Source organism: Mixophyes fleayi, chromosome 5 (assembly GCF_038048845.1).
Source record: "Mixophyes fleayi isolate aMixFle1 chromosome 5, aMixFle1.hap1, whole genome shotgun sequence".
Taxonomy (NCBI): Eukaryota; Metazoa; Chordata; class Amphibia; order Anura; family Limnodynastidae; genus Mixophyes; species Mixophyes fleayi.
The window spans coordinates 121,435,272-121,462,089 of NC_134406.1; the positions used below are offsets into that span (position 1 = coordinate 121,435,272).

The window sequence follows — 26,818 nt, forward strand, 5'->3', positions numbered from 1 at the left end:
GGGAACCGAGCCCGCCCATCTCTAGTCTGCACACATGAACTGTTGTATTTCCTGCACGAACAACACTCTCAAACGTGAAAAAAAATAAGGTATCACAAAATCACAAAAGTAAATCGGAGACATTAGCAACCCCGCAAAAAAGCCTATTATAATAAAAAAAATAATTAGAAGTTACTGTTGCGTTTACTGTAGAAATATCTGCAGATAGGCATACCTAAACAAATAGACTGTCACACGGCGGTCCTTTGGTTCCCCTGGCCGGGGACCGACACGCTTACCTCTCCGTACTCTCCACTGCCAAATGCCGTGGTCTAACCTGTCAGATGACATCTTGCTTTCAGGTCTGCGCATGTGCAGACCCTATCCTTTTATCTCCTTTTACACCCATTCATTGGGTACTTGCTCATTATTGGGAGGGTATTTAAAGCACCTGTAGCAAGCCTAAGGTACCTGTTCTTTGTATCAACTTCCCTGCTAATACTAAGACGCAGTTCCCTGTGCTCTCTTAGCGCTACTCTGCAGTATTTTATCCTGCGCCACTGTTCACAGTGGCTACAAACCTGTTCACAGACTATCTCATTATTGTATCCTGCTCTACTGTCCGAAATGGTAACAACCTGTCTGCAGACTACCTCACTACTGTTTTCAACTCCACAGTCCGCAGAGGCTAAAACCAGTCCGCAGACCATAATACTATTATATCATGCTCCACAGACCGCAGCGGTGCCTACATGTGTGCAGATTATCATACTATAGTATCCTGCTCCCCTGTTTCCTAGTTGTTACTACTTTTTTACAGGCCCACTCCCTCCTTTTACCTGCTCTGCTATGCACCGGACATGGGGCGGATCTAGACTTTATGTTTAGGGGGAACGATTTTGCATAATCACGCCCCTCCTTTGCTCTGATTGACTGGCCTGCGTTAACCCCGCCTTCCGCCCGCGATTGGTCCCGCCCCCTCCCGTTGTGGTCGCTGGCTGGGACCACTCTGATTGGCTGGCCCACATTTAGCCCCGCCCCCTGCTCACGCTTAGCCCCGACCCTCCCGTTTTAATCAGCAGCTGGGGCCTAGCTTTTTGCTGCTAGGGGGGGCGAATGCCCCGATCGCCCTCCCCTGGATCCGCCACTGCACCGGACTCATAAGACATCCGGGTTCTCCCAATAGGTCTTGCCTAGCACTCTGTCAGAGGACCGTGACCTGCAAGACAGAGGCCACAAAGCCCATACCTCCTTTCAGGTGGTCCCTGGCGACAACTATCTGCTTTGTTAGACTCTGCACCTACGGGTTGAGTAGAGCCAAGCAAGGCGGATCTCGAGGGTCCAAAAATCCAAGCCTTTGTGACATAGACATGTGCAGACAATCCCACTGTAGATCTGATTCTAAAATCATTCAATATTATTAGAGTTATTCAAGCTAAAGCACCCATTTAGCTAGTCTCCTCACTTGGACTACTGCACAGTTTTCCTTACTCTGCAATCAACCCTTTAGTGAAAAGCTAAAGTTAATCAGAACAGTGATCACACATGTTTGTAAAGTCCCTCAGTTCTATCCAACCTTTTCAGGAGCATAGTTTGTTTTTGATCTCTCTGCTTGCGGTTTGAAGAAAAACTTTTTTTGATTCTACCTTCTCCAATCCTTCAACCTCAGCTTTGTTCACCCCCATTTTTAACTTCTACAATCCCTTGGCTTCAGCTTGTACTTCACTACCAATCCTCTCAGGACTAAGAAGCTTGACTGTATGTGGTGTGATAGCTTCCCCAGCCAAGTGGTTCTTTCCTAGGATCTGTTACAGATATGCACTGTTACAGATATGAATGATTTGAAATATGTTTGTAATATAATAGCATATATTCTGGTAATTTACATACTAAATAAAATAGGACTACCCAGATATAAGTTTTGAAAAGGGACCTGGGGGTTTATTTACTAAATTGCGGGTTTGAAAAAGTGAAAATGTTGACTATAGCAGCCGATCAGATTCTAGTTATCATTTATTAAGTACAGTCTACAAAATGACAGCTAGAATCTGATTGTTGCTATAGGCAACATCTCCACTTTTTCAAACCTGCAGCTTAATAGATATACCCCCCTGGAGTCCCAAAAAGCAGCATAGAAGCAACGCCCACTTATTCATCAGTCTATTGAGACTACATAGGTTACTGTAGTCTGCAAGCAGTTACATCTACACTTGTGTACTTTCTACCAGAGCCGTAACGAGGCAGGTGCGGGCGGTGCCGTCGCCCAGGGCGCAAGCCCAAGGGGGCGCAGCAGCCGCTCGCTACCTGCCTCTGTATTTCAAAGTTGAACTCAAGGCTCTAGCACTACCAGCAACAACGCTACTCCACCGTAATCAGTATCCAAGATGATAACGTGCCTGTCAATGCCAGCTTCTAACAGCTCTGGCCCCATCTGTTACGAGGTACCACCTGCGGTGTTAATGATAAATAAAGGTTTTTTTCTCTCTTACTTTAAGCGTCACGGATGTGACGTAATCACTTTGCAAAGTTACTGTACAGAGGAGCAGCTGCTTTCTGATGGACGTGTGAGTTGGGAGAAAAAGTAAAGGTTAATACTAAAAGGGTGGGAGAAGAGGGGTGAGATTAGTTTGCATATTTCAGGTAAATACATTCTCAGTTTATTTGTTATAAAAAAAGAAAAACCAGCAAAGCAGGCTTTACCGAAGTTATTTGTGGTAGTGTTGTATCTAATAACCGTTTTTGCACATACACATGAGGTATTTGTAAAATTATTTATTACACTTTTTATACTTTTCAATTTAATTCTGTAAAATTATGGGCATTTCTATTAAATTATATGTAAAATGTATGTCTATTTCTACATTTAAGATGTGATTTAAATGTGCCACATCCCTTTATATTCTCTCTCTTCCCTATACACTTTGTCTCATCCCTGCAAAATGAAAAAAATTGTAAAAGCAAATACTGAATACACAGGATTTATTTTCCTATATCTGTCCAAAGCCAGCCCAGTCCCATCATTTCACATTTTACGAGACCAAAGCAAAGATGTTGCAGAACATCCTCTCTTTTTTACAAGGTCAATGCAGAAAAAATAATAAAATAAAATAAAAAAGTCCAGATACATAATATTGGAAAAGTAAAAAAAAACAAAAAACAAGCTTGAAGGTTCACAACATACAAGTGTTCTGAGCATGAGTCCATATTCTTCTAGAATATGGAGAAGAAAAGTAAATTGCCACTAATATCTTATCTTCCCAGTTTGACTGGTCACAACCTTATTCAGGCATGTAAGGGCGGAGGTGATCCTCAATGGTGCCAACAGCCTAATGGGTGAGCTGTTTCTGTGGTAGGTAGAGGCAGACGCTGGGTAACATGAAGATTGTGGCTTTACTTTTAGGCGTCTGCAAGTGCTGTCTATCAATAAATAGGAACACTGACGGGCTGGGATTGTTAAGAACAATTTCAGTCTTGCATTTGAAAATATGTGTAACATTATTCTTTCAGTAAAGTGCTAGCCACACCCCCACATTAGGTTGGCACAAATGTCACTCCCACTTAGATGGGGGGCGCCGGTGTCCTGTCTCGCCCAGTGCACTAAAATGTCTAGTTACGGCACTGCTTTCTACTGCACAGTGACTCCTGATAAAGAGTTTAACACTTTCCTGTACAGGGTGGATCAGATTCAGTTTGTTCACCTGATAGCAGGAGCGTTTTAAGAAATTAGTGGGCCTGTGGGCAAGATGCGTGCGTCACATCACATTGGGAGAGTGTAAGATCCCCCAGTGTCATGCTCAGCAATGTGAAAGTCACTTAATTACAAATTGAGTGTGTCAAATAAAGAAGTAGTAACCTTGAAAATGAAGAGCTTGTTAAGAGAAGTGTATTTCAGATATCATATCAGTGTCTTGAAACTTATCAATTTATATCAAGCTTTATCAATTTAAATTTCTCCTTCCTGTTACTATTAGAGATATCCTAACTGAGGCAATCAATTTCCATCTATTCAGTCTTAGGGGTCAATGTATGAACCTGCGGATTCTTCAACTCCGCCGAGTTCAGCGTCTTCAGCGCTTAAATTTAAAGCGGCACTTTAAATTTAAGCGCTGAAGACGCTGAACTCACCGGCGTTGAAGAATCCGGAGGTTCATACATTTACCCCTTAGTGTTCCTCTAGTGTTAGTTGATGTGTGTCTGTTACCGGAGTGCGTATTTAACATGGCATGAGCAACTTGCAATAAACTTGAGTAAAACCTTTTATACCCTAGCATTCTGATGTTTGTTAGGGACTAGGACATGGATTTACAAAATTGTAATGGATGTATAAAATATATGATATACAATCTCACATTCAGTGCACATCTAGTATGAGCTAGCTATAGTAACTGCAAATAGAATATTGCTAAACAATGAGGTATCAGTTATTACCTCAGATAGGAAAATGTTGTCAGTGAATATAGATGTGTCTACTGTTATTTTCTCGCCTTGTGATTTTCTGCTACTTTACTTAGTGGTGCACTGTCCCATTCTCTTTGTCATGGAAACAAATGATTAGTGGACTTTAGGCAGTCAACTTGGTTTAATGCTACCCAGAATGGAGGCGTGGAGGCATGGAGTCTAAGGTGGTATAGGTTGTTGCCAGGGACCTGCAACAAGGAGGTAAGGTTTTTGCAGGTCATTGCCCTCCATGTAAGTTCAAGTTGTAGCTGGCAGTTATGTATGTATGGCCTGGGAGTGGAAGATGATGATATAAGAAATACACCAGATCTGTGCAGATACCAGGAACATTGGTGCATATACCAAAACCTCAATGGAAGATCTTGAAACCTAGGACACACTGGAATTTACAGATACTAGGAACACTCTGGAATTAAGCCAGGCAGTCAGTGAAGCAAAACTAGTATTGACACAAAAATCTAGCACCCTGCTGCAATCCCAGCCAATTAAATAGTGCAGGGGAAGTGAGGAGGTAGAGAAGAGGTAGCCGGCGAGAGGAGAGAAGACAGAGCACTGGACCCTGGTAAGCAGCCCATAATGTCCACCACATCACACGCTCTCTGCCACTTCTTGTACCTCACACAGAGAGTCTCTGCACTTGATTACCTGAGACGACAGCTCCCAGTTGCTCATAAGCAGAGAGCATACCTTGCAGCATTAGAATCCCAGCCAAAGAGGGCCTCGAAGACTCTGCATCATATGATTAGGTGCAAGGACTTCCTGTGTGAGGTAGGAGGAGCTGCATGGAGAGTACATAACAGTTTTATTTATTCATTCATCACAGGATTCAGTCTTAGAATAACATAGATGGGTGGAGGATGCTTCTTTTTTAAAAATGTACCCAATATAAGTTAAACATGCAAAATGTTAAGAAGGTGGTACTTGGCTACTATTTCCTTTTACTCATCCAAAGCACATTTTATAGAGGAAGCACATTAATAAGCAATGATAAAAATATGTAATTATTAAATAAAAATGATGCAAAGTGGTTAAGCAATATTTAGGGATAAGCATAATAAAGCATAATACCTTTACATTAATTAAGGAGGTGGTCCAAATATGGCAATGTTTTAAAATTAGGTATTTTACTAATTGTCTAAAGTCTTTCCTCAGAAGCACTGTGAAAATGCAGACTGGGCATGTACACCAATCTGTGCACAATGGGGAAAGATAGGTTTAATTGTGGGGAAAAAAGTACTGTCACAGCCACATTAGTTACCAGTTTTTAATGAACCCCAATTTAATAACACATTTTATTAACGTCCATTTAGCTTGTATGAGAACTTAATTTATAAAATCTAATTTCTTCTCTTACCTTTGGATTTCAAGTAATGTCTTTACCTCTGCTCTGCAAAGCTTGAATCTATCAAAGAAAAACACAATTGACAAGATAAAAAGAGCATAGATGTATAAAGATTTACTAATTCTCATCTCCAACTCAGCTTAGGAGATGTAACTCTTCTTCTTCTTCTTCTTCTTCTTCTTCTTCTTCTTATTATTATTATTATTATTATTATTATTATTATTATTATTATAATTGTTATTATTATTATTATTAACAGTTCTTTATATCGCAATTAAATATTATACAAGGAATGTTTAATTATTCACGTCAGTGCCTGCCCCACTGAAGCTTACAATTTATATTCACTACTACAGACATACTCTAAAGCTCTTTATGGCACAAATGCTTCATATTATATTATTATAAATTTTGGTAAATCTGCATATGATGAGCCTGATTCAGCAAGGAATACAAAGTAAATATAAAATGCATTTTTTTAATAAATGGATGAAAAGTACGAGATTAGCATTTGAACACGGTATAAGTATGTTCTGGCTAAATAGCACTTGCTGTATGCAAACAGACACAACATACTAACAGCAAAAGACCCCCTGCGTTTGATAGGCTGGTACATTCACCACACTGATATGCGTGGGGTCTGCTAGCCCCACAAAAAAACAAACAAATAATCAAATATGCAATAGTGCGTGTTGTACCAAATCAGAACAATTGACTGCGGTAATTTGTAATCACTTACAATGATTTATGTATGGAAAATGCATAACATTTAAAGGTTAAAAAATGGAATAAACCATTAAATATAAAATACTAATGAACTCAGAGCAAATGTGCGATGATATTACCATATAGTGGCATGCTGAGAATGTTCAAATAAACATAAAATGATATATCAATCCAGATATTGTAAAAGCAGTGAAGCACTTAGACTGTGTATCCTACACAGGATCAATTGTCTAGATGGAATAATAAAATGTTCTATGTCAGATGATCCAAAAATAAACTTAGTTACCTATCTCCTGAACGAATGGGAATAGTCGCTGAAAAAAGGATAATACCTTGGCAGGAAATATGATAGTGACTTGATAATCTCACCAGTCAGTTGAAAATATGCACAGCTCCGTGTGCATAACTGTGCGGAACACCAAAAAACACTGCAGAGGTGGGCAGTGTGTGGATTCTTCCTCCTCTGATATAGGGGACCAGGTTGGAAAGTTATAGCTCCGTGTGCACCACTCTGCAAACCGCTTGCAATGTAATATGGTATAAATCGGCAATGATGTTAATACCTCTTGCTTCGGGTCAGGGGAGTGGCTAAAGCGTCCACAGACGTCCAGGTAATGCACCAATGTGACTGGTAGGTAGGTAACAAAGATGAAAAAAGTTTCATGTGCTACACGCTCCTAATAGAAAATATATCACATAACTGTAAGGTCCCTAAATGGAGATGTGCCTCACAGGGCGACTAACTCCTAGTACCTCCGAATTTACCACGATCCGCGTGGATGATTGGATCCTACCTCGGTCCCAGATTGGGGAGTTCTCTGGACGCCCGCAGATAACACCTAAGAGGGAAAACAGAGTTAAACCGAGCCTACCAGGTAAGGGCTGTCCAAGAATACGGCAACGAACAAGGACACTCTCAGTCCAAGCCCACTTGCCGCCTCCTCGCTTTTGCCCTTGCCAAAACGCGGGGGACTACAGGCACTTAAGACCAAGACTAGTGCGAGGACTAATCCCGCCTCAAGTACCTCACACACCTGCCGGTGAGGGCCTAACCGAAAGGGGGAATCGAGCGTGATACTCACCGGGACACACCCACTTCCGATCCGGTTCTCCTGCACCTTCCCGACTCCTGCGGATGACAAGAACACACAGCCTCCCTCTACGCTCTCAGTGAGACTAAGATGGCACCCACAAAACTGGACTGACTACAACAGCGACCCGACCCTAACAACGTTCTAATGGTCGGCAACGCAACTAAGTCAAACCACTATGACTAACTAGGTGTGGTGCACTAACGGAACTGCTCACTTACACACTACGGGGAACACCAGCCGGTGTTCACGGGCTAAACCGGAGGGCGGTTCCTAACCCCCTCACCCAGGTCTAGCCAAGGAGACTGTCTCCTTACGATGGGGTCACTCATGGACCCTAAGGACTGGCTGCTTCAAGCCCGGCTGAGGCTCAGTTCAACAGCACACTAACCCGCGGGCCGACTGCCGCACGGAACAGCCGATCGAACTGAACCGCCCGACTGCCTGTACTCGGGTATCTCACACGTGTCCCTACGTCCAGAACCACAGGTCCACCTGCACGGAACCGGCCTCAATCAGAACCACGGCCGCCCCTGGAACTGCCTCAAGGTGTGCTGCACTGCCACCAACTCACTCAGCCACCCCCTCTGGGAACCAGTGTGACCCCGGGGACCTAAGGGACAGGAAAACCACGTGTGTTCTCCCCTGACTATGTTTATGCTGGTAACTACACTTGTCCCCACAGCATGGGTTAGCACAGAACACCACAGGAACAAGAGCCTACCTTTAATGGGGGCCTGAAGTCTTGCCCCTGGACACAAATACGTAGCACACCCAAAATACTGTAATTCAACAATACCCGCCGCACAGACAGAATACAATATACAGTAATTTGTAAGCTACTTACCAGAGCACACCGCTGCTAGCCAACCAGCCGGTTGCTACAGCACCACAGGAGCCTCCGCTCTACTGTACCTCCTAACTATGTGTGCTCACCTCACACAGGACCGCGCCTACACTCACGAGGCTCCCACACCTCTATCACACCACCTCCAGGGCCTTCTGCCCTTCACACCATGGGCCTCTTGCCCAGTTGCACACAGAGCCTTGTGCTCTGATTAGTGGGCCTCAGCCCCCTCTACTTCAGGGCTCTGAGCCCACTAACTAGGGCCTTGTGCCCTGCTACCTAGGGGTCCGGAGTATCAACGTCCTCTGTGGTCGTTGGTGCCCACCAATCCACCCCACTGGCAAGATCCAGAGTGGAGAAATATCTTGCCTTCCCTAGCGCAGCTAGCGATTCCTAAATCCTGGGCAACGGATACGCATCGCGGACAGTACAGCTATTCAACCGCCGATAGTCCACACAGAACCTGATGGCGCCATCTTTCTTCCGTACTAAGACGATAGGAGCTGCCCACGGGCTCTTTCTTTTGGTATTCACGTGGCTATCCAGCATCTGCCTAATCATCAGCTTGACCTCTTGGTACAACTTGGGCGGGATCGGCCGATATCTCTCCCTAATGGGCAGACTGTCTCCGGTATGGATATTATGTTCCAGTTCCTCCGTGTACCCAAAATCCTCCTCACTTCGGGAGAAAACTTTCTATCTGGCCCACAGTATCTGTTGTAGCCGGGTAACATCCCGGGGCTCGATCCCTTCCAAGGAAACATCCATTTGTTCCAAAATGGTGCTGCCGTTCCACTCGCGGGACAGGCTATCGTCACATTCCACCTGGACCGCCAGGCCCCCTTGTTGTTCTGATGCGGGTTTGAGAAGTATCTCCCGGTCATCTCCAATCTGCTCTGCTTCAACGGCGATAACTCGAGCGACAGTCGTACCAGGACCCATCGTCTGGATATGGTCCTGCACATTGCATAATCGCACAGGTACCCTTCCTCGATGTACCCTGGCCAACGCACGGGCCACAAGCAGTCCTTCCGTCGTTTGTTCCGAACTGGCCGGTTCCACCAGCACCACTCTTCCCTCCAATCTCCGGTTTGTCCTCACCTCCATATATTGCAGCACCTCCTGACCAGGGGGTACTTCCACCGTCTGTCGATAGTTGGTCCGTAAGTAGCCAAGGAGCTCCAGTCCCGACTCAGTTGGTTCTTCATCACACCGGCGTACCATCCTCTGGAAAACCCGCTGCACGGGCCAAGGTACGTCCAACTCCCTCCAGTATCGAGGCCCTTTGGTGTGGAATAAGGCCTGATCCAAATTCTGTAGGGCGTTCATTCCCAGAATCATCGGGCCATGACGGAGCTCCTTTCCACCGACCACCAGAATGCCCTTTTTTCCCAAGGTCTGTCCGCAGACTTCGATGTCCAACCAGACTATCCAACTATCCAGACTATCCAGACTATCCAACAGGGATGGGCAGATTGTTGGCGGCGGTCAGCTTAATCCACATTAGGGCCCGGCTCTTCTGTAAGTGAGCGTAGTTTTCCAGAAAACACCGCTCTGACATAGTGGTCACCTGAGACCCGGTGTCTAGCAGGCACTGTTGTGGTTTCCCCCCTAACGTGGCTACTACTGTAGGGCACTCCCCCACCAAGTCAGCCGAGTTGGTGAAGTTAGGGTTTGCCTCCATCTCCCCCGCGGGTGGCCCCTTCACCGCGAGGGACTCTAGTCTAACGGTTCCTGGTTTGGAGGTTCGGGACAATTACAGGCATAATGTCCCACGCGTTGGCATCTCCAGCAGCAAACGGCTGGTCTTGGGCCTTGCTGTGACCTGGGGGCGCTTCTTCGTTCTTCTGTAGGTCCCCCTTCACTTCGGCGATCCCGCGGCCGACGGACTTCCTGCCGCAATTGTGCGACTTCCTCCTTCATGGCTAAGAGAGCTTCCTTTAGATCTTTCACACAACTCTCCAACGGGTGGGCCTCTGCTCTGGACGGACTACTGGTGAGAAGGACCTGCTGTGGGGCTACCGCATAAGGCCCGTATTGATCATCTCTATCCCGGGACACAGCCTCCGCTTGTATTTCCTGGAACGTCAGGCCAGGTTTATCCCGCACTTTGTCCAGTAGAATGTGCCGGAGCGGCACGTTCCAGAGCCCTATGGCAAATTGGTCTCGCAGTAGCACATCCGCGTCTCCCATGGTGCCCGACCCCCGTGGGTCTCTCTTCCAGAGTTCTCTCACCAGTTCTAGGAGAGCGTTGCCAAACTGGGTCAGACTCTCGTTCTCCCTCTGCACACACCCGAAGAACCTCTTCCTCAGCACTGCCACAGAGGAGGTGTCGTCGTACAATTCTTCCAAGATTTTGAAGATCGCGTCCAAGGTGTCCCTATTTGATTTGGGTCGAAGAAGAACCGTCCTCCTGGCATCTCTTTCCAGGGCATTCAGAGCCAGCTCCACCTTCATGGCACCGGTGATATGATACAACCGGGCAGTGCCATGTAACCGTTCCTGCCAGTCAGCGAAAGCAAGATTCTTCCCATTGAAATTCGGCAGGTTGGACAACGCGGCACCCACAGCCATCACATTAGGCTGGCTGCACTCGGCGTGAAGCGTGGTTTGTTGTGAATCCGTCATCGCAAACGCGGATCCTGCCGACTACGCCAAAATGTAAGGTCCCTAAATGGAGATGTGCCTCACAGGGCGACTAACTCCTAGTACCTCCGAATTTACCACGATCCGCGTGGATGACTGGATCCTACCTCGGTCCCAGATTGGGGAGTTCTCTGGACGCCCGCAGATAACACCTAAGAGGGAAAACAGAGTTAAACCGAGCCTACCAGGTAAGGGCTGTCCGAGAATACGGCAACGAACAAGGACACTCTCAGTCCAAGCCCACTTGCCGCCTCCTCGCTTTTGCCCTTGCCAAAACGCGGGGGACTACAGGCACTTAAGACCAAGACTAGTCCGAGGACTAATCCCGCCTCAAGTACCTCACACACCTGCCGGTGAGGGCCTAACCGAAAGGGGAAATCGAGCGTGATACTCACCGGGACACTCCCACTTCCGATCCGGTTCTCCTGCACCTTCCCGACTCCTGCGGATGACAAGAACACACAGCCTCCCTCTACGCTCTCAGTGAGACTAAGATGGCACCCACAAAACTGGACTGACTACAACAGCGACCCGACCCTAACAACGTTCTAATGGTCGGCAACGCAACTAAGTCAAACCACTATGACTAACTAGGTGTGGTGCACTAACGGAACTGCTCACTTACACACTACGGGGAACACCAGCCGGTGTTCACGGACTAAACCGGAGGGCGGTTCCTAACCCCCTCACCCAGGTCTAGCCAAGGAGGCTGTCTCCTTACGATGGGGTCACTCATGGACCCTAAGGACTGGCTGCTTCAAGCCCGGCTGAGGCTCAGTGGAACAGCACACTAACCCGCGGGCCGACTGCCGCACGGAACAGCCGATCGAACTGAACCGCCCGACTGCCTGTACTCGGGTATCTCACACGTGTCCCTACGTCCAGAACCACAGGTCCACCTGCACGGAACCAGCCTTGGGGACCCTCAATCAGAACCACGGCCGCCCCTGGAACTGCCTCAAGGTGTGCTGCACTGCCACCAACTCACTCAGCCACCACCTCTGGGAACCAGTGTGACCCCGGGGACCTAAGGGACAGGAAAACTATGTGTGTTCTCCCCTATGTGTATGCTGGTAACTGCACTTGTCCCCACAGCACGGGTTAGCACAGAACACCACAGGAACAAGAGCCTACCTTTAATGGGGGCCTGAAGTCTTGCCCCTGGACACAAATACGTAGCACACCCAAAATACTGTAATTCAACAATACCCGCCGCACAGACACAATACAATATACATTAATTTGTAAGCTACTTACCAGAGCACACCACTGCTAGCCAACCAGCCGGTTGCTACAGCACCACAGGAGCCTCCGCTCTACTGTACCTCCTAACTACGTGTGCTCACCTCACACAGGACCGCGCCTACACTCACGAGGCTCCCACGCCTCTATCACACCACCTCCAGGGCCTTCTGCCCTTCATACCATGGGCCTCTTGCCCAGTTGCACACAGAGCCTTGTGCTCTGATTAGTGGGCCTCAGCCCCCTCTCTACTTCAGGGCTCTGAGCCCACTAACTAGGGCCTTGTGCCCTGCTACCTAGGGGTCCTAGCCCCTGCCTACTGAGGCCTGTGGCCTCCCTGACTAACTGAGGGCCTTGTGCCCTTTATAGCCTATGGGCTACCAGCCCCTACTCAGGCCCTCTGGCCTTCCTCTGGCCTCTAGGCCACTAACTACCTAAGGGCCTTGTGCCCTTTTATACCTGGGGCTCTCACGCCCCCTGCCTAACTAGTCAGGGGCTTGTCCCCTTTATCACCAGTATTATGGCCTACTGGCCCACTAATTCGTAGGGGCCTAGTGCCCAGGTCCCTGGGCCTTGTGCCCCTAATTTTCCGTGCCACGGGCCTTGTGCCCTAACGTGGCCACGGGCCTAGTGCCCGACTATATGGGGTGTGCTGCGGGCGTGGGCCCGGGAGAGAGGTTGCCAGGCAAGGGCCTTACCTGGTGCTGTCTTCAGAGAGCTTCTCCTGGACTCCTTCCCCGTCTGCCGCTGCTTCCAAGCTCTGCCGCCGGCTTCTGATCTTGATCACGCCGGTCTTCAGGTAGCAGAGGCGCTCTTAGCCCTAACAAGGGCTCTCTGCCGCCACTGCTGGTCTCCGCTGGCTTCTTATCTTCTGGTCTTGATCCCGCAGCTCTCCGCGACACATCTTCCTCGCTCTCTCTCCGCCGACGAACTGCCCATGGCGGCGCGACTTAAATAGTCGGCGCCGCGCTAACGTCGTCACGTAGCGCCGACGTGACGCCACGTGATGACATGGCGGGTCCGGATTGGCCCGCCGCCATTTTTCCTTTTCAAATGGCCGGGAGGTGAGCCCTGATTGGATCACCGTCCCGGCTGAACCGAGGGAACCGCCGCCGCCTGAGGAACGACGACGGCCCCGGACAGGTAAGCCCTCCACATAACATCCACAGAAACCTGACGCATTTCATCGCCAGTAGGGCAATTTCATCAGAGACAGACTGAGTTCATGTACCCTCTTCCTTAAATGCTGAACAGGTAATTAGTATTTCCCACACATGAGGGCTTTAACCCTCAATTTACCGCAAGTCAAGAGTCTGATTATATGGTAGAAAAAAGAGAAGAATAGCCATATTGCCTTATATCACTAATAATAAATATAATTGGGCACCACCCCACTGTATTGCTATTCAGAAGGCATATAAATAAAGAAAATAAACAACAGACTGCAGGATATGTACAATACATAAAGTCCCATCAGAATGCACAGGAATAAAATACATTAACATATTTTATTATTGAAAATACATTACATTTTTTTAATCATTTTTCTGTAACATGAAATACATTTATCAGGATGTTACCTGTCATATATAGCTTGCACTTTTAGAGTTATTCTTAATTTAAAACACATGTTCTGGCATGCATTCACAATCGTCATCACTATCAATTGGCACTTACACTTGCCCCGTAACTAGTGCAAGTGATACAGCTGAGAGATGCCCAGAACTTGAATCAGACAAATGTGCGTGCGCTTGGCCTTGCCATGCCGTTACTGTATATTGCCTACATGCATACGCTATTTTACTCCGCCATTCCACCCTTCAAATTGTAGGCTATTGGAAGTGATATTTGCGTTTGAACTTGAATTGCAGGCACTTGCGTTTACTTGCATAAAGTCCATTTCTGAGCATGCACAGAGCAATTGCATGCAAAATACAGCACACAACGGGTCTTACGCCTTAATGAATCAGGTCCAATTTTTCTTCCTTTTGCTAAAATGCTAAAATATATACTGCTCTTGCTCTTTAATGCAAAAAATATCAGCTGCATAAATATCTCCTTTTATTAGACAAGTTCACAGCTAATTTTATATTAAGATAATCAACTATAAAATATAACTACAAAATGTATTCCACCTAGTGGTAAACAAAAGAAAAGGGAAAAAAACATTCAAACAACTGTCACCTACACAAAGGTTATGTATGTTTTTATGGACAAAAAAGCTGAGGAGTAGCTCAATATATTTTTTGATAATTCTACAATTCTCAAATTGCACAAGTGCACCTAGATTTCTTCCAAAGTGCATACATTTATGGAACAAGATTATTATGGAACAAGCATTTGTGGAGGAGCGGAAGTTTGCACTGCATGATGGGAAGAACCAGGATGTTCCTTGCAGCAGTTTTGTGCATCAGTGAAAAAAAGACAATTCCATCTTACACTATTTTACATTATGGGCTTTACCCCCTTTGATTTATAATTTTTTCTAAAATGACTTGTTATTACTGCCACTGTTATCCCTCTACATTTCACACATGCTGTTTAACATTGAGAATAAAATAGTACATTTTTTTTCTCAACCCATTTCACTTCTGGATGAGGCAAACCTTGGTGTATCTTCTTTTCTAAAATCACCTTTTATTACTGTCTCTGTTGTTCTCTCCATGTCACACTTGCTGTAGAACAGGCTTGACCATCCTGTGGCTCTCCAGGTGTTTGAAACTACAAGCCCCAGCATGCTTTGCCAGTAGATATCCAACCGATACCTGTCAGGGCATGCTGGGATTTGCAGTTTCACAACACCTGGAGAGCCACAGGTTGGCAAGGCCTGCTGTAGAACATTGAGAATAAAAATAGAATTATTTCTCTCAAACCATTTCACTTGTGGTGTGGGCCCACTTTGGGATATCGTCTTTTCCAAAATGACCACATGATCTGCCACTGCCTGTATATTTTTAAGCTGTACTTTACGTTATTAACCTGTTATCTTAACTGCCAATATTGTGCCACTCAGTTTCATAGGTATCATATATTTTGTAAAACTGCCATGTGTGTGTGTCACTGCTCTGTCACTATTGGGCATTATTGGTGAAAATATTGACAATTAAAAGGTGGTCATTTAGAAAATAGACTGTAGGGGAGTGGCTTACCTGCTTGGCTGTTTAGATGTGCCTTTGAGCAGCTCCGAATGCTGAGCCCTAAAATTTGCTGTTTCCAGGGACTACACCCCCCCCTTTTTGATTGTTATCTGCAGTATATGGACTCATTCCAAGTCCCTGCCCTGGATGCCAAAGATCTGTCATCCCTCAATCTCCACTGGTCCCAGAAGGAAGTTTTGAAAGTTATAGGATCTCTCCCCAAGGATAAGGTCACCTGCCCGGATGAATGCATAAATGCCTTCTACACAACCTTTCGAGACATGTTGTTCCCTATTTTGACTAATTTGTACAATAGTGTTACGAGTAGAGGCAACTTTCCAATTGAACTATTATAAGCACAAATTATTACAATCCCTAAGCCTGGTAAAGACCACTCAGATTGTAAGAATTATAGCCTATAGCTTTGTTAAACACTGATTTAAAGATTTTTTCAAAATTCATTGTTAACCCCCCGAACCCCCTCCTCCCTCATCTAATTCACCTGGAACGCTGGGAAGAGGACCTCCACTAAACTTTCTTGCCACATACTTGGGAAAATATCTTAACTACTTCTCACCATATGTCTAAATATGTTAACCACACAGAAATGCAGGTTAAACTGCTTAACAGGTCATACCTTACCCCAGCTAGGTTACACGTCATCTGGCCCAACCAATAGAAATTTTGCTGGTGTCATTGTACCCAAGTCACATATATATATACCATGTATTCTGGTCCTGCCTGTCCATACATTCATTTTGGTGGGAAGTCTTTGAATTAGGATCTGCCGAGCTACACTGTCACTCTGGACCCTACCCTAGTAGTTCTACATGTCTACTCAGCCATTATCCCACAGCATGATAGAAACAGGAAAGCCTCTGCCCCCTCCATTTTTCAAGAGAATTCTTAAGATACAGTAGAGCATCGATATAGAGTTCGCCGACATGCCCTACTCCACATCTGCTTTAGCCCCCATAATGAGATGGTTTAAGTGGTACAAGTATACCTATGACGGAGCAGGCTCAGCTCAAGGAGGCCCTCTTTCACCCACTGGCCCCTAACCCTGTGTCTCACTTGAATCCTCTTAGCATCAAATGCTTGATATTTACTTTAGGAATGCTTTGCCAGGTTGATTAGATTCCACTGACTAATCATGTTCCCCCTGATTTTATTGTCACACCATGACATTGTTCTGTGTATGCTATTTTCCAATCACCATTATTGGGTTCTGTCTGTTGAGTACCTAACCCCCTCCCCTGCATTGGGGTATACCCATCACCCCCTGCTATATCTCCCCCTTTGCTTTTGTCCCCTATTTTATATATTTGAAAAAATTAAATAAAAATTATTGATGACAAAAAATAAATTAGATTGCAAATGAATGTCAATGATATGAATTATAATATAGGAACAAAAACAGCTCAAAATTGCATGATTGTACCTGTTTTTTGACTATTTTTACTGAAATACAGATCAGAACCAAAACACACATAGGGTCTCATTCATTAAGAAGTGTAACTGGTAATTTTTTGCGTATAATGCTCACAATTAGTTTGCACATGCCCAGAACCTGGACATACACCACAGAACTCAGCAGCATCTGATTTGCCTCAAGTATTCTTTGAGCGCAAAGAATACTTGAGACAACTTCTAATTTGAGGGAGGGAATGGGGTATGGAAAGTACGGATGCATGTAGGCAATGTACTGTAAAAGTGTTCCTCTGCCGATATGTTCGATTCAAACTCTGGTGCATGCAGAAGTACTCTTTTTCAGACATACGTTTTACACTTGTTAGGGGTCATGTCTCACGGATAATAGTGATGCCCAACACAACATTCACAACCTCACCATCTAATGGCATAATGAACTATTCACCTGAATACTTGCACACACGCGTCTCATTATACAACAAGACTGCCAGAAGGAGATGACTATGGTGCCATTTCATTAAAAGGATTGTTTTTGCAAGTGTTTGCTGAGGAGTATTTCTGGACTATTTTACAGAAACTTGGGGATAAGTATTAAGAAATCTATGCTAGTTGTAAATATGTCTATATTGTATAATGCACAAGGAGACTACCGAATCTGCAAGGCATGTGGTGCAGATTGTAACAGAGGCAAAGAGGTGCAAGGCCACATGGTGGCGTGTGGCTATTAGGTACTATTTTCTATCACATCATTGTTTCAAGCTACTCTTTCTTGTCCTAAACACATTGGTATACACTGTAGTCATAAATGGTAGGTGTCACGAATCGGGGTCTTAGTCCTGTTTACACCACTTGGCGGTACTATATTTATATGAACTGCAAACCAATAAGTCTTTGTGTGAATTCAGCTGCTTCATCTAGTTACTGTTATATGAACTGCAAAACAGTAACCCTTCGTGTGAATTCAGCTTCTTCATCTAGTTACGGTTATATGAACTGCCAGGGCTGCCAAGAGGAATTCAGGGCCTCGGTACAACAAATTCATGGGGCCCCCCTTATAGTTGAGCAAGCAAAAAAAAAAATTCATGGGTGTGATCACACGATTGGGGGTGTTGCTATGAGCCATTGGGGTGTGGCTAGCACATCAAAATCACTAGGTCCTGAATTCACTGGACCGTGACATTTGTACAAGCACTCCTGACTTTCAGGAAATCTAGCACCCTTGTGTAGTATAGGAAGAATGCAGTGTGTACAGAAAGAGTTCAGTCTTGGCCTGCGCCCACTGGGCTCACCAAACACTCCCCAAACATTGCCATTGTCCCTACTAGCATCACAACATTTCACAACTATGCTGCTCTGTCCTAACTGTTCTTCTCACTTTTACCACATGTGGCTGCTGGTTTCTTTAGTTGCGGCTTGTCCGGATCCTGAAATGTTGGAGGACCTATTTGAGAAAAAAAAATGGCTACGTTTAGAAAATTACAGCCAGCCACACCGTTAAATCAATAGCATCCATGATTAATAATTAGGCCTTCCTCCAGCCCCAACATTAAAATAGTATTCCCATTACCCCGCAAACAAAATAGCAACCATTAATTAAATATACAGATCTCTTTGTATGCAGTCCCCCTCTCTGTGTATGTGTGTGTACAGTTCTCTCTTTATATGCAGTCCGTATGTGTGTGTGTGTCACACCCGTTTTTTAACCCCTCTACCTCACACACACTACATTGCCAAAAGCTCTGTGCCATCACACACACATTACTGTGCCCCTTTATCATCACCACGCTATGCCCCCTTATGATCACACTGCGCCCTCCATACTGCCTTTGCCCCTTTCTTCATCCCCCTGTGCCATGCTGCCTTTTCCCTCTTTCCTTTAAACCCCTCTGTGTCAAGCTGCCACCCCCTCCCATTTTTAACCCCTCTGTGTAAAGCTGCCCCCCCATTTTTTAACCCCTCTGTGTAAAGCTGCCCCCCATTTTTTAACCCCTGTGTAAAGCTGCCCCCCCCCCTGTTTTTTAACCCCTGTGTAAAGCTGCCCCCCCATTTTTTAACCCCCCCTCTGTGTAAAGCGCCCCACCCGTTTTTTAATCACTCTGTGTAAAGCTGCCCCCCCCCCGTTTTTTAACCCCTCTGTGTAAAGCTGCCCCCCCATTTTTTAACCCCTCTGTGTAAAGCTGCCCCCCCCCCGTTTTTTAACCCCTCTGTGTAAAGCTGCCCCCCCCCATTTTTTAACCCCTCTGTGTAAAGCTGCCCCCCCTTTCCTTCATTCACTTACTTTTTCTTCTCTCTTCTTTCATGGTCCTCTCTGCTGCTCTGTGCTCCATTGCTCCAGACTGACTGAATGCTGGGCGTGACATGATGACGTCACACCCAGGATTCAGTCAGTCTGGAGCAATGGAGCACAGAGCAGCAGAGAGGAGGGACGCCGGCGCCGCAATCACTTGGGTATGTTTTGTTGTTTTTTTTAACTACTCTGCTCCCCCCACCAACGGCCGAGTCCCCCGTCCCCGACCCCCCCGCCGCAAAAAAAAACAAAAACAAAAAAAACATAGTTTTAAAAAAAAAAAAATTACAAAAAAAAAATCGTCGGCGCTAGGGCCCGGGCCAGGGCCCCCTGACATGCCAGGGCCCGGGTTATTAGTACCCGCTCCCCCCCCTCGGTGGCCCTGTGAACTGCATACTATTAACCCTTGTGTGAATTCAGCTTGATTCTGCCTGCTGAAATAAATAGTTTGGTTTTATTCCTCATGTGGATTCACCTTCATTCCAACTGTTTGTGTACAGATTCCACTACACTCCTGCCACGACTATTCCCAGGGGTCCTGAGACAGATTCTAGAAACCCTATTGCTGTGACAGTAGGTTTACCAACTTGACAAAATATTAACACTTTTTGCATTATGGTGTACTTGTACAATCAATTGTAAAATATTGTACCATTACAATAGCATAATATCATGTTAAAAGATCACACTAATTGCTTCTGTGTTTATTTACTCATAACTAATATTTTTTTTCTTTCTTGATACTCTTTATAGTCCCAAGAGTATTAAAGGATATAGGATTTTAATCCAAACCATACATGCAAATCGACTCAAAAAATCTGGCATTATTTTATCTGGGCCAAATTTGAGGTGGATTTGGCCTTGCTCTGACTTCTGGTTACCCATGATGTGGTTGGCAACATTTGGGCAGAACCAGAGGGCAGTGGGACAACAGGTGACAGTAGGGCTGGAGATGGCAGTTTGGCAGCAGAGAGCAGTGGGGCTACGTGGTATATTTGGGGAGGATAATGAGGGTAATTCTTGGTGAGGATACTGAGTGTAAACCTGGGGAGGATAAAGAGGGTAAAGTTAGGGAGGATAAGGAGAGTTAAGATAAGGATGATGACAAGGAAAACTTGGGGCATAAGGGCCTGCGGGGAGAAATTTTGCAGAAGGGCAAGAGTGAGGAAATGTGTCATAGGGGAAGGTAGCATGTGCCATGGGAGAAGGAGGGGAAACAAAGCTAAAGTCTTTATACAAGGACAACTCATCTCATTTGCTAAAGGGGTTTATTAATTGTAACACAAAATATGTTAATATACTTAGATAAAGCTGTTCATTACTGTATTTTGGAAGAACCACAAGGTCTCTAAAGACAAAATTTTTAGAGCCCCGATGAAATATCATGAATAAAGTATCTTCTCATAGTGTTCCATGCCATTTTTTGAAAAAAACATAAGGCTGATCCCACTAGAGTAGATAATATAGGTATTGAACATATTGGATTTACACAACATGGGGGTGACAGGTTCAAAGGACTATGTAGGCAAGGACTACTTTGAATTAATTGCCTGAATACACTGAACCCATTTAGTTTGAATGAAAATCTGGACCTTATCAGCATTATATAGATTTATTTTTTTATCATCTCAAATTTTGTTAACAAGAGTAAGAATTATTTGTTATCATTTGATATATTGGAAATATTTGCTTTTTTACTATATTTATATTTATTAATAATTTCTCTGTTGAGTCGAAGAATAATATGTTTCCTACACTTACAATTGATATCAAAGTGGCTCAAGTAACTAAGCGCTCATGAGATATTTCAATGAATGATTGTATGAGTCCCACGTTTGAGCCTGTAACCTGTCTGAGTTATATATGTGATAATAATCATTCATTAGATATATTTGTGGTTATGTTTACTACTATATTATTTATATAATTTTTAGCGTTTTAAATATTGATACATTATGAGGATGTTTTGTAGACTTTAGTTCAGTATTGAACATAAACTTTGTGTTAGTTTGTACTTTTAGATAGGGATGAGCGCACTCGGATTTATGAAATCCGAGCCCACCCGAACGTTGCGGATCCGAGTCGGATCCGAGACAGATCCGGGTATTGGCGCCAAATTCAAATCTGAAACTGAGGCTCTGACTCATAATCCCGTTGTCGGATCTCGCGATACTCGGATCCTATAAATTCCCCGCTAGTCGCCGCCATCTTCACTCGGGCATTGATCAGGGTAGAGGGAGGGTGTGTTAGGTGGTCCCCTGTCCTGGTAGATCTCGTGCTGTGCTGTTTAGTTCTGTGCTGTGCTGTTTAGTTCTGTGCTGTGCTGTGCTGTGCTGTGCTGTGCTGTGCTGTGTTCTGCAGTATCAGTCCAGTGGTGCTGTGTGCTGTGCTCTGTCCTTCTGAGGTCAGTGGTGCTGCTGGGTCCTGTGCTGTGTCCTGTTCAGTCCAGTGGTGCTGTGTCCTGTGCTCTGTGCTTCTAAGGGCATAGTTATTTCCCCAATATTCCCCTGTGTTTAAAAAAATAAAAAAAAGTTTTTTAAAAAAATACCAAAAACTACTTTAATTTTTTTTAATTACCACAAAATTTGCACAACCAATCCTGCAGTATAAGCCCATTGGTACTGCAATATTACCAAGTTCACACATTCAGCAGTAAAAGTCCAGTGGTACTGCAATATTACAAAGTTTACACATTCTGCAGTATCAGTCCAGTGGTGCTGTGTCCTGTGCTCTGTCCTGCTGAGTTCCGTAGTGCTGCTGGGTCCTGTGCCGTGTCCTGTTCAGTCCAGTGGTGCTGTGTCCTGTGCTCTGTGCTTCTAAGGGCATAGTTATTTCCCCATTATTCCCAAGTTTTTAAAAAATAAAAAAAAAGTAAAAAAAAATAAAAAATTTTAAAAAAAAAATAAATATATAATAATTATAACCAAATTTGCAAAACCAATCCAGCAGTATAAGTCCATTGGTACTGCAATATTACAAAGTTCACACATTCTGCAGTATCAGTCCAGTGGTGCTGTGTCCTGTGCTCTGTCCTGCTGAGTTCCGTAGTGCTGCTGGGTCCTGTGCCGTGTCCTGTTCAGTCCAGTGGTGCTGTGTCCTGTGCTCTGTGCTTCTAAGGGCATAGTTATTTCCCCATTATTCCCAAGTTTTTTAAAAATAAAAAAAAAGTAAAAAGAATTAAAAAATTAAAAAAAAATAAAAAAAAATATAATAATTATAACCAAATTTGCAAAACCAATCCAGCAGTATAAGTCCATTGGTACTGCAATATTACAAAGTTCACTGATTCTGCAGTATAAGTCCAGTGGTACTCTCCTGTGCCGCATATAATTTTTAAAGGCTTTGCCGAGTGTGTGTGGCTTAGGGGTACGCTCTCTTGTGCTACATATAATGGAAAACAAAAATTTGGAGGATAAAGCTGCGAGGAAAAAGCTCAGTTTTCCTAAAAGACCCGCTGGCGGGGATGCTGATAACATCTGGTCCGGACTGAAGGACCTGCCAATCATTGCAGACATGTCTACTGTTGCTGCATTGGATGCTGTCACAATAGAAAAAATGGTGGAGGATTATTTTGCTGACACCATCCAAATAGACATGTCAGACAGTCCATATTGTTACTGGCAGGAAAAAAAGGCAGTTTGGAAGCCCCTGTACAAACTGGCTCTATTTTACCTGAGTTGTCCCCCCTCCAGTGTGTACTCGGAAAGAGTTTTTAGTGCAGCGGGGAACCTGGTCAGTGAGCGGCGAAGGAGGTTGCTTCCTCACAACGTTGAAAAAATGATGTTTATAAAAATGAATAATCAATTCCTCAATGAAGTACAGCACTGCCCTCCAGATACTACAGAGGGACCTGTGGTTGTGGAGTCCAGCGGGGACGAATTGATAATGTGTGATGAGGAGGAGGTACACACTGTAGGGGGAGAGGAATCAGAGGTTGAGGATGAGGACGACATCTTGCCTCAGTAGAGCCTGTTTAGTCTGTACAGGGAGAGATGAATAGCTTTTTTGGTGTGGGGGCCCAAACAAACCAATCATTTCAGCCAAAGTTGTTTGGTAGGCCCTGTCGCTGAAATGATTGGTTTGTTAAAGTGTGCATGTCCTATTTCAACAACATAAGGGTGGGTGTGAGGGCCCAAGGACAATTCCATCTTGGAACTTTTTTTTTTGCATTATATGACCAATCAACAGTCGTTTGCCATGTTCAAAAAGTAAAACCAAATTTAAAAAAATTCAAGAAATTAAACCAAAAGTAAAATGCCGTGTCATAATTTAAAACAAGAGGTATTGACGTGCTCTAAAACTACTGTATTGTTGTTTATATTTTATAAACACTACACTTGAAAGCTTGAGTCTTTCAATAAAAAAGTAACTGTCCATTGCACGAATATTTGCAACAGGGACAATTTTAGGGTTAAGAAAGTCAACTAATAACACTTCGACGCTGTCTGTCTTTATAAACACTACACTTGGAAGTTGGAGGAGGTATTGTGGCCCCGGCACCAAATTTACTACCGGGGCCACTCCACTGTGCAGTCCATATTTAGGTGTATCAGATATTAAACAACGGTGACAGTTGATGCCCAATTTTTTAATTATATTGTGGCCTCGGTACCAAATTGTGTACCGGGGCCACCACACTACGCAGTCCAGATACTTGTTTGGTGGAATTCAGACACGTGGAGGGTGTATTTATTTTATTGTGGCCCCGGTATCAAATTGGGTACCGGGGCCACCCCACTACGCAGTCCAGATACTTGTTTGGTGGAATTCTGACACGTGGAGGGTGTATTTATTTTATTGTGGCCCCGGTATCAAATTGGGTACCGGGGCCACCCCACTACGCAGTCAAGATAGATAGATGCGTATCAAAGATAAAGTACATTCAGTGGTGTGGGGCAAATTGAAAAATATTCAAAATGCACTGACATTATCAAAAACAAGAGGTTGTCACACGCTAAAACTCCAACATGTATATGATGGAGAGGATGGAGGAGCAGCCGTATGTGTAGTGTAATGCAGACCTGTTGAAGGTTTTTTATATATTTTATTGTGGTGCCCAGTGCCCACTCCTCTACGCAGTCCAGGTACATTTATTGGTGCGATTCATAAAAGTTCAGGGTTTTTAATATATTGTGGTGACCCACTCCTCTACGCAGTCCAGGTACATTTATTGGTGCGAATCAAACAAGTTGATGGTTTTCTTATTATATATATTGTGGTGACCCACTCCTCTACGCAGTCCAGGTACATTTATTGGTGCGAATCAAACAAGTTGATGGTTATCTTATTATATATATTGTGGTGACCCACTCCTCTACGCAGTCCAGGTACATTTATTGGTGCGATTCATAAAAGTTCAGGGTTTTTAATATATTGTGGTGACCCACTCCTCTACGCAGTCCAGGTACATTTATTGGTGCGATTCATAAAAGTTCAGGGTTTTTAATATATTGTGGTGACCCACTCCTCTACGCAGTCCAGGTACATTTATTGGTGCGATTCATAAAAGTTCAGGGTTTTTAATATATTGTGGTGACCCACTCCTCTACGCAGTCCAGGTACATTTATTGGTGCGAATCAAACAAGTTGATGGTTTTCTTATTATATATATTGTGGTGACCCACTCCTCTACGCAGTCCAGGTACATTTATTGGTGCGAATCATAAAAGTTCAGGGTTTTTAATATATATTGTGGTGAACCACTCCTCTACGCAGTCCAGGTACATTTATTGGTGCGATTCATAAAAGTTCAGGGTTTTTAATATATATTGTGGTGACCCACTCCTCTACGCAGTCCAGGTACATTTATTGGTGCGAATCATAAAAGTTCAGGGTTTTTAATATATATTGTGGTGACCCACTCCTCTACGCAGTCCAGAAAGATACCTTGTTGCAACGTTTTGGACTAATAACTATATTGTGAGGTGTTCAGAATACACTGTAAATTAGTGGAAATGCTTGTTATTGAATGTTATTGAGGTTAATAATAGCCTAGGAGTGAAAATAAGCCCAAAAACTTGATTTTTAAACTTTTTATGTTTTTTTCAAAAAAAATCCGAATCCAAAACCTTAAATCCGAACCGAGACCTTTCGTCAAGTGTTTTGCGAGACAAATCCGAACCCCAAAAATAACAAAAATCCGGATCCAAAACACAAAACACGAGACCTCAAAAGTCGCCGGTGCACATCCCTACTTTTAGATAGGATTTTCTTCTGGAAAAAGATGTTATACTGTTAGAATGTTGAAAGTATATGTATTTTTCTACATTGTTATATAAAAGTTTTTTCACCACCACAGATGTTTAAATATGTATATGTGTTTCAAATACATTTGTGATTTTCAGATTTAATGAGTCTAAGTATACTGCTAATTAGAGATGAGCGCACTCGGATTTCGTGAATCCGAGCCCACCCGAACGTTGCCGATCCGAGTCGGATCCGAGACAGATCCGGGTATTGGCGCCAAATGAAAACTTGAAACCGAGGCTCGGAGTCATAATACCGCTGTCGGATCTCGCGATACTCGGAACCTATAAATTCCCCGCTAGTCGCCGCCATCTTCACTCGGGCATTGATCAGGGTAGAGGGAGGGTGTGTTAGGTGGTCCTCTGTCCTGGTAGATCTCGTGCTGTGCTGTTTAGTTCTGTGCTGTGCTGTGCTGTGCTATGCTGTGTTGTGTTCTGCAGTATCAGTCCAGTGGTGCTGTGTGCTGTGCTCTGTCAATTTTGAGTTCAGTGGTGCTGCTGGGTCCTGTGCTGTGTCCTGTTCAGTCCAGTGGTGCTGTGTCCTGTGCTCTGTGCTTCTAAGGGCATAGTTATTTCCCCATTATTCCCAAGTGTTTAAAAAATTAAAAAAAAAGTTCTAAAAAAAAATACAAAACAAAATTTTAAAAAAATTTAATTACAACAAAATTTGCAAAACCAATCCTGCAGTATAAGCCCATTGGTACTGCAATATTACCAAGTTCACACATTCAGCAGTATAAGTCCATTGGTACTGCAATATTACAAAGTTCACACATTCTGCAGTATCAGTCCAGTGGTGCTGTGTCCTGTGCTCTGTCCTGCTGAGTTCCGTAGTGCTGCTGGGTCCTGTGCCGTGTCCTGTTCAGTCCAGTGGTGCTGTGTCCTGTGCTCTGTGCTTCTAAGGGCATAGTTATTTCCCCATTATTCCCAAGTTTTTTAAAAATAAAAAAAAAGTAAAAAAAATTAAAAAATTAAAAAAAAATAAAAAAAAATATAATAATTATAACCAAATTTGCAAAACCAATCCAGCAGTATAAGTCCATTGGTACTGCAATATTACAAAGTTCACTGATTCTGCAGTATAAGTCCAGTGGTACTCTCCTGTGCCGCATATAATTTTTAAAGGCTTTGCCGAGTGTGTGTGGCTTAGGGGTACGCTCTCTTGTGCTACATATAATGGAAAACAAAAATTTGGAGGATAAAGCTGCGAGGAAAAAGCTCAGTTTTCCTAAAAGACCCGCTGGCGGGGATGCTGATAACATCTGGTCCGGACTGAAGGACCTGCCAATCATTGCAGACATGTCTACTGTTGCTGCATTGGATGCTGTCACAATAGAAAAAATGGTGGAGGATTATTTTGCTGACACCATCCAAATAGACATGTCAG

At 44.3% G+C, this 26,818-nt stretch overlaps 1 protein-coding gene across 16 annotated transcripts in view; it reads right to left on the reverse strand.

Moving 5' to 3' along the window:
- LOC142158631 (poly(rC)-binding protein 3-like) overlaps window positions 1-26,818 on the reverse strand; it is a 1,531,228-nt gene that overhangs the window by 630,670 nt on the left and 873,740 nt on the right. For 15 of the 16 annotated variants that reach the window (XR_012692823.1, XR_012692822.1, XM_075212788.1 and 12 more), the window contains one exon: window positions 5,792-5,839. The exons of the other annotated variant lie outside the window; for it this stretch is intronic. The gene's annotated coding sequence lies outside the window, so the exon portion shown is untranslated. The remainder of the gene's footprint in view (window positions 1-5,791; window positions 5,840-26,818) is intronic. 16 annotated transcript variants of the gene reach the window in all.